This window comes from Trichomycterus rosablanca, chromosome 4 (assembly GCF_030014385.1).
Source record: "Trichomycterus rosablanca isolate fTriRos1 chromosome 4, fTriRos1.hap1, whole genome shotgun sequence".
NCBI classification, from domain to species: Eukaryota; Metazoa; Chordata; class Actinopteri; order Siluriformes; family Trichomycteridae; genus Trichomycterus; species Trichomycterus rosablanca.
This window is the reverse complement of record NC_085991.1, coordinates 26,605,340-26,611,720: the sequence shown is the minus strand read 5'-3', so window position 1 is coordinate 26,611,720 and position 6,381 is coordinate 26,605,340. Positions and strand designations below refer to the sequence as shown.

Sequence of the window (6,381 nt, the reverse complement as noted above, 5' to 3'; positions counted from 1 at the left end):
TCTGTAGCTAGAAAATACAGCGTTCTTGTTATATTCCAGCTTGCAACCTTATCTGGAAAACGCTTTCATTGCTGTTTTTAAACAGCACGACTTTTCTTGTAAACTGATACAAAAAAGGGTATAAATCTAAACATCTGTTTAGAAGAAGGGGTTTGTTTCTATTATGGTTGATGGTCGCATGTACCAAATCTAACCAGTTAGCTCAGCTAATACAATTATGGACCACATTTAAAAACTGAATTAATTCTTATGGCCATTCTACCTTACTCATATTCCAAAGTATTGGCATGATCTATGGGTGCAGGGATGGAGACTCCAACAAAATGGTGAGAGAATGATACCAGCATCAGAGCTCCACCATTCTTTCTGCTCTTACCCATAATTCCACCTTTGTCTCTCTTGCTTTGTCATTTAGTCTCACAGAGGCAGGTCGGTGCTGTTGTGGCGGGTTTTTCGGGACGTTCCGTCATCACGAGGCAGCGCTTTCTGAAGGTTTGACATGGCAGCGGTTTTCTGTAGGTCAATCACAGCGTAGCACTCACCGCGCCGGGAGGGAGGCATCACCGCTGCGGCCATGCCACGCTTCATCGGAGGCGGTCTCTGTGGCACTTTGGCTTCACCCCCTCCATGTCCCGGGCAACTGGAGGCTCCAGCTTCCAAGTCCACCTGGATGTAGTTGAGCTGGCGAGAGGGTGGAGGAGGCAGGTGGCGACCATGCTGCTTACAGGGAGCGCTGCCAACTGTGTGGGGGCAGTGAGGAGGCGTGTGTGTGGGACAGTGGTAGTGAGTGGGGGTGCGCGTGAGGGTGTGTTTCACCTGTCGTGCTGCTGCTGCTGCTAGAGCCTACAGACTGCGACTGGGAGGCACTGCTGGGGCTCAGCCTCTGCCTCCGAGGGCCACGCAGCCCATTAATGTTCTCATATGTTAGTTGGCTACTTGGACACGACTCCATGCCGGAGTGCCGGTGCATATGATGGTGATAATGGTGGTAGGAGTGTGGGTTACACATGTGAAGGGGTGGAGCCTCCTCTCCCTCAGTTTCAGAGCTGCCAGCAGGTGCTCGAAGCGGGTGTGCGACATGACGGTCTCTATCTCGCTCCATCAGGTGGCGCTGTGCCGGAGTCGGCCCCAGCATAAACTTTACCTCCTGAGCTCCAGGCTGGAGAAACAGCTGAGGGTCCTTGTGAGAGTCAGCGGAGCAGCAATGCACGCTGGGTTGGCCAGGTGTGGTGGAGGACTCAGTGAAGGGTGGGGGTCGAACCTCTGGCAGGGGCCGCATGCAGAGGCGGCTTGAGAGCTCGCTTTCCATACTCACTGTGTTCACATATGTGTGTGTCTGGTCGTCAATCCCCATGAGGCTATGTCTGTGGTCATCATTGAGGGAAGGCTGTGAAGACTCAGCACTGATTGGGTACCCAGGGTATCCGTTAGGAAAACCCTGCACTGGAAAGCCAGGAGTGTTGGGTGTTTGTGGGGTTCGAGGCATTTCCATCTCAGGGGTGTGACCGGGTCGAGTCATGATCATGGGTTCCTCCACAACATTAATGCTGTTACACTGCATCAGCTCCTGCAGCAGGTTAAAGATCTCCTCTGCACGAGAGCACTTGAACGCAAAGATCCCCTGGCCCGTCTGACAGCGCCGACCGCTCTCGAATGAGAACAGGTTGGAATCGTACCCATAGCGGCGCAGGCAGAGGTACGGCCACCGGATAGCATCACGTTTGCGAGTGTGCAGGATGAGCTCTGTTTGGGTGAGCTCCATCGTCCCCGATCCCAGCTCATTCCCTTCATCATCCACATTAGTCACCTTGAATTTGGTGGGGTGGTTGTCTTGGATGGCGTCTCTGTATAGACAGCTCCAACAGCTCCCCATAGCTTCAGCAGGTAAGCTGAAACCTGTTCCTGGCCATCAGTGGGAGTGATGCTAACGTCAATCCCAGAATCCTCTGCTGGAGGTCATGGCGGGAGAAGGCTGTGCTGATAAGAGCAGCAGGTCCCAGTGAGTAAATACTTCATAACTCATGTTTGTCAGTGAAACAGCAGCGATGATGGTGGTAATGATGATGGTGATGGTGATGATGATGATGATGATGGAGCTGCTGTTCTGATCTGCACCGCACCGTGCCGGCTGAATGACAGGAGCCGATCGGCCAGCCGACGTTCCCTATTCACGTATATCAACGCCGATCTTGAAGATTTGATTCAAACCCCGGTTAGAAATCAAAGCGTGAAGGCAGTTGTTTTTTGCCTTAACGCCCCCTTTCTGCGGCACGGGCCTCTGTTTGACATTTGCCGAGCACATTTGCCGAGCCCACTGGGCAGTGGTAGCTCAGTGGTTAAGGTATTTAACTAGTAATCAGAAGGTTGCTGGTTCAAACCCCACTACCACCAGTTGCCACTGCTGGGCCCCTGAGCAAGGCTCTCAACCCACAGTTGCTCGAATTGTATTCAGTGATAATTGTAAGTCGCTTTGGATGAAAGCGTCTGCTAAATGGCAAAAATGCACATGAATAACTTTTTCTGATCTAAGCCAAAGTGGGCAAACAAAAATGGAGCCCAGAGTGTATTACATGGCAAGAAGGGGCATTCCAAACTCACTTTCCCTAACTTTCAATTACACCTAGCCAAAATTTGAAGTAGCTAGTTCATGATTCTGTGAGGTGGGAGGAAAATAAAATCTATTAATTATTCATCTGCATTGTGGTTAGGGCCACACTTGGTTCATGCTCAGTTTGAGTGATGAGTTTATACTCAGTTTTGTGATGAGCTACAGCTTTAGTAATTTAACTGTAATGTCAGGCAATGTAACAAATAATACACACATTTACACTGCGCCTCGTCACCTTTGTACATTTCTAGCTCGTTTGTCTAGTTTTCAAAGATGCTCAATGATTCTCTGGCTATTTAAGTGACAGTAATTTTTACTTACATTTTACACATTGGTGCATGACTGCCCTCTACTGGCAGTATAAAACTATTAATTTTTGCCCATTCTTGGGTCTTGAAATCGTTTGTCATGGCAGACGCATTTTACAGTCCAGTTTCTGAGTAATGACAAAGAGAATCACGACACACTTTAAATCACATTCAAATCTGTTGTAGCAGCAAGTGTGGATCGAATCTGTAATAGATTTGAATGTGATTTAAAGTGTGTCGTGATTCTCTTTGTCATTACTCATGATAATTAGTCATGAAAACTTTTTTATGATTACTTATATAATTATCATAAACCTATTTTAAAGTCTTAAGATGTTTCTGTACTGGAACCAAGGAGCTCACTGAAAACAGCCTCATTGTTTTTTCATTATACATTTTACAGCACTATGATGATTTACAGCACTGGGAAGCATCCCAAAAACCCAAAATGTAAAGCCAAACTTCAGAAAATTCATTACCACTGCTTAAAGGTCCACGTGATGTATGTTTTACACCACTCCAGCTGACATTTAGTTTAAAGAGCTATACAAACTTATAATGAATCAAAGCTTTTAATAAACAGCCATCAGAATTAATTTGGAATACAATTATTGCCAAAAGTGATTTATTGCCCATGTTAGCCCTCTGTTATATGATAAGTGAGTTTGTGGCCTTCCAATTTTTAGCTGGGCTGTACTTGTTTCTAGATATTTTTACCTTTCACTAACATCACAACTGAGCATCCCACTGTACTAGACCAAGAATAGTGCCATCCTATGCCAGCATAAACAATTGTACTGCCAGTGTCTGCTACTGAAAAGTGCATGACATCATGCCTTATTTTCTGCATCTGTTACTACTAGGAGTGGCTAAAGTAGCTAAATTCCCAAGTTGTATGTGGTGTCATTTGTCATCTAGTGTAAATTAAAATAAACTGATGAGCTAAGCCACAATGTAACAGCGAGATCTGATTTTTGGGGTGGTACTTGATCAACCATAACTTTGAAAAAAAAAAAATCAGTCATACACTTTCCTAAAATCTTAAAATAACATATAACGTAATTAAATAAGTAATAATCAATAAGAAGCAATAATCTTACACTGTGGCAGTGTAAAAGTGGTGTAAAAGTAACAGGCCAGCTGTAGCCTAGTGGTTAAAGTACTGGACCAGTAATCAGAGAGTCACTGGTTCAAGCCCAACCATTGCCAGGTTGCTGCTGTTGGGTCCTTGAGCAAGGCCCTTAACCCTAAATTGCTCAGATCGTATACTGTAATTGCACTGTAAGTTGCTTTGGATAAAGGCGTCTGCTAAATGCTGAAAATGTAAATGTAAACAACAGCTGGATTTTGTGCTTTTCTGTTTCCCATGATTAGGAGCACACCTATTTAGTGTTTTGTCTTTTTTTTTTAGCTAGCAAGTTAGTTTTTAGCTTTGTCTTGCAGTTTTACCTGCTGCACACATACATTAATGTATGGTAAAGTGTTGTATGCACAAAAATGAGTAGTACCAACAATAAGTAATACATTTAGATACAAAATAATATATGTTGGGCGGCTCGGTGGGTAGCCATTGCCTCACAGCAAGAAGGTCCTGGGTTCCATCCCCAGGCAGGGTGGCCCAAAAACATGCAGTCAGGTTAATTGAAGACACTGAATTGCCTGTAGGTGAATGGGTGTGTGTATGTATGTGTGTGTCTGCCCTGCGATGGACTGGGTCCATCCAGGGTGTTACTGTGTGCCTTGCGCCCATTGAAAAGCTGGGATAGCCACCCCCCATGACCCTGATTGGATAAGCGGTTAAGAAAGTGAGTGAGCGTGTGATAATAATATATGTCAAGCATTTAAGGACACTTATCGTAAATACATTGCAAATTCCATCCCCATAAACATGGCCCTGTTATTAAGCCCTGTTTTGGGTGGGAGGTGTGGCACAGTGCCACCATAAATAGAAAATACCATAAAAAAATACCAAAATAAAGATGTTTAAAGAGTGAGAGACCACTTTTGCCCTGACTCTGTTTAGTGCCTGACTCTCCATACACGACGCTGCTCTCTGTTGGACCAAATTTTTGGCAGGTGAAAATAAATGATTGTCGACAGAACTTGTGTCTCCATGGTCCAGGTGGGAGTCAACAGCAGCAGAGGAAGTTACCATTAAAAAAAAGAATAATAATTTTGACTCACCCTGTATATGTTAGCAAAACCATGTTCCTGTACAACACTGGATCTTAATAATGTTGTATATTTGGTTTAAAGACTTCTTAACACTTTGGAAATGATGTCACACAGTTGCCAAAAAGCTGTTAAACTTGACTCTACTAGGCTGTCTAGTATTACTGCTTTAACGTTAAATCCCAGACATATGACACATGACATGTAGGGAAAACTATGCACTCAATATAGACACAGTTCTGCAGATGATCACCACATTCTGGCAGTGAAGGCTGGACAGGTTACAGTTCCTAAGATTGGAATTCCACAGTCTGAGCTTCTGTGCTATACAGTTCTAAATGGTCTTGTTAAGAATAAACACCACGGGGATGCAAGAGGCAACAATTTAAGCAAATAATACTGCTACTAAACTGTATGTTTAAATTGAATAACAGTTCACTAACTGTTCAACAATTGTAATAACAGTTCTAAAATGTACATGTTATACCTGTTATGTTTATTCATTTGTTACTATGTTTTAGCAATTTTGGCCTCCTTTTTATTTTTCTGTTCCAGTTTTTGTTTAGCCACATTAAAAAAGTTCTACCTCGGTGAAGCATTCCACAAATTGGGCTCAATTTCAATTCTTGCATGGCTTAATCCTGGCGCCTCAGTAGCAAGGCTCCATCCACGCTGTTCCAATAATATACACCGATCAGCCATAACATTAAAACCACCTCCTGGTTTCTACACTCACTTTACATTTTATCAGCTCCACTTACCATATAGAAGCACTTTGTATTTCAACAATTACTGAATGTAGTCCATCTGTTTCTCTGCATGCTTTGTTAGCCCCCTTTCATGCTGTTCTTCAATGGTCAGGACTCTCCCAGGACCACCACAGAGTAGATATTATTTGGGTGGTGGATCATTCTCAGCACTGCAGTGACACTGACATCTTGGTGGTGTGTTAGTGTGTGTTGTGCTGGTATGAGTGGATCAGACACAGCAATGCTGCTGGAGTTTTTAAATACCATGTCCACTCACTGTCCACTCTATTATACTCTGTTAGACTCCTAGTTGGTCCACCTTGTAGATGTAAAGTCAGAGACGATCGCTTATCTATTGCTGCTGTTTGAGTTGGTCATCTTTGAGATCTTCATCAGTGGTCAGAGGGCACTGTTGGCTGGATATTTTTGGTTGGTGGACTATTCTCATTCTAGCAGTGACAGTGAGGTGTTAAAAAACTCCAGCAGCGCTGCTGTGTCTTATCCACTCATACCAGCATAACACACTCTAACACACCGCCACCAT

General features: G+C 44.1%; 1 pseudogene; it reads right to left on the bottom strand.

Moving 5' to 3' along the window:
* Nucleotides 1-417: 417 nt before the first annotated feature.
* Nucleotides 418-1,873, bottom strand: LOC134311507 (fibroblast growth factor receptor substrate 3-like; annotated as a pseudogene).
* Nucleotides 1,874-6,381: the final 4,508 nt, after the last annotated feature.